The sequence below is a fragment of the Pongo abelii genome, chromosome 6 (assembly GCF_028885655.2).
Source record: "Pongo abelii isolate AG06213 chromosome 6, NHGRI_mPonAbe1-v2.0_pri, whole genome shotgun sequence".
NCBI classification, from domain to species: domain Eukaryota; kingdom Metazoa; phylum Chordata; class Mammalia; order Primates; family Hominidae; genus Pongo; species Pongo abelii.
In genome coordinates, this window is record NC_071991.2 from 30752315 (window position 1) to 30754671 (window position 2357).

Sequence of the window (2357 nt, forward strand, 5' to 3'; positions counted from 1 at the left end):
CACTTATAACTGACAACAGATCTCTCTCCATTTTACGTTGGACAAAGTTTTAGCTGTTATCTTCAATGCAAAAATAATCAGAAAGTTAAAATATGATTATTGTTAAAATATTCTAATTAGCCAGGCATGGTGGTTGGTGCGTGCCTGTAGTCCTAGCTACTCCAGAGGCTGAGGCAGGAGAATAGCTTGAACCTGGGAGGCGGAGGTTGTGGTGAGCAGAGATCATGCCACTGCACTCCAGCCTGGGCAACAGAGAGAGACTCTATCTCAAAATATATATATATATATTCTATTGAGTCTTTTAAACATGCATAACTTTACATAGGTAGGGAATTTTCATTACGGACGTTTGTGTAACGAAGGGTGCACATCATAACCGTGGTTAAATTTGTTAGTAAATAAAAAGCCATAGGTTTTTAAAAATTTTTGTATTTAGATATTTTTATTTCTCCAAATTTGTTGTTTATCAGGAGTGACTGAAATAAAAAACATAATTGAGCCCCATCATCATCATCATCATGAAAATGGCTTTAAGAGAAAACTGGTCAGATGAATATTATTGTTTCCCATTTTTAACCAATAAACAGCTGCCATTCATAAATTGACAGCCAGGAGTCTGTCAAGAATGCTCAAGATATGTTATATAATACAACATGCCTGTTCACAGGGGGAAAAACCCAGGAAATAACTTACCTGTACTTCTTGGTTTCATCAAACAAGACAAGCACAAAAGCACCACCCATGCCTCTGAGAACACTGGACCATGAACCCTTGAAAAAAGCTTTGCCTCCTTCATCACCAGCAATCTTTCTCCAGCAGTCAAGTGTGCCTGTGTACATGATGTCAGTTACTTTGCCCCCCACTGCATCATCACGAGAGGCGAACGATGTCAAATGAATAGGAAGTCAACCCAGAAAAGGCAGTGACAGTCTGTGTGGTCATCCAGCTGATAACGATGTGAGTGTTCTTGGGATCCGGAAGCATTCCCTTTGCGGTGTTATAGATACCGAAGTAGGCAGCTCAGATAATACCCTGCACAGACACGTTAAAGCCTTGGTACAGGCCCTTAATCCCATCAGATTTGTAGATCTTAACCAGGCAGTCACAGAGGCCTCGGAATTCCCTTTCAGCTTCAGCTTTACCCACATTAGCTGCTAGACAGGTACGGGCAAAATCAAGAGGGTACACAAAACACAAGGATGTGGCGCCAGCGGCACCGCCTGATGCCAGATTCCCTGCAAAGTAGCGCCAAAACCGAGTCTTTTGTCCACACCACCCAGGAAGATCTGCTTGTATTTATCTTTGAAGGCGAAGTTAAAAGCCTGGGTGGGGAAGTATCTGATGACATTGGCCAGGTTACCGCGCCAGGACAGGACTCCCTGCTTCTTGGGAATACGACCACGCAGTCTATAATGCCCTTGTATTGCTTATCTGAGGTGATCTGCTTGCTGGCATGCTGCACCTGCAGCAGCAGCTTGACCTGCTCGATGGGCGCTACCGCTCTCTTGGAGATGGCTGCGGCCACTCCACCTGACAGGAAGTCCTTGGCGAAGGACACAGCGGCATCTGTCATGTTGAAAGGAAAGAGGAGGCAGGCTGTTTCGGGACGGGACCGGGCCAGGAACCGGCTTTGACTCCCGGGCTGCCTAGGTTTTTTATTAAGCAATTCCTAGGATTCCCCTCCCGCTGTGAAAAACACTCCAAACTCTTGAATTTTAACATTTTAAAAGATGGCGTAGGGTTTGCGGGAATGTGCAGAGATGCTCTCCTTTTCTGTTTGAATAAACGTCTGTACCTTCTCACAGGTCCTAAGTAAAGGAGACCGTGTCAAATACACCAGACGGAGTTACCCAGAGGTGTGTTTTTGTCTTTCTCTAGCTAAGGAGTGCTTTCACTTCCTCAGGTCTTAGACGCCACTGAGACTCTGATAGAAATATCTGAGTTGTCTTCCTTAAAAAGGAAAGAGAGAGAGAGACAGAGAGAGAGAGAACCAAAAGATGAGCGCAGTTTCAGGTATTCCGAAGACAAAGCCTATTCATGGACCCCAGGGTAAAACTTCTGATCTGGTTGGAATAGTCTGGAGACTGTTCCGTCCAGATCCTGTTGTGAATGTGCTACCCACATGCCCTGTGTATTTACATGTTAGAAGGCAATGCTTGAAATTCCTTCCACTTGCTGCTGTAAACCCAGCTAAATCCGCTGAAACCAGCTCATCAGAAACTCACTTTCATAATCAGAAAAGAAGCACATGGAGGGGCAAAACACATGCCTGAGAGTAGTTATTTTCATGTAAGATGATGCCTAGTAACATCTATTTTTAAAATTATATATACACATATTTAAAACTGAAATTATAT

The 2357-nt window shown here is 43.8% G+C and overlaps 1 pseudogene; it reads right to left on the reverse strand.

Moving 5' to 3' along the window:
• Positions 1-689: 689 nt before the first annotated feature.
• Positions 690-1593, reverse strand: LOC100461858 (ADP/ATP translocase 2-like; annotated as a pseudogene).
• Positions 1594-2357: the final 764 nt, after the last annotated feature.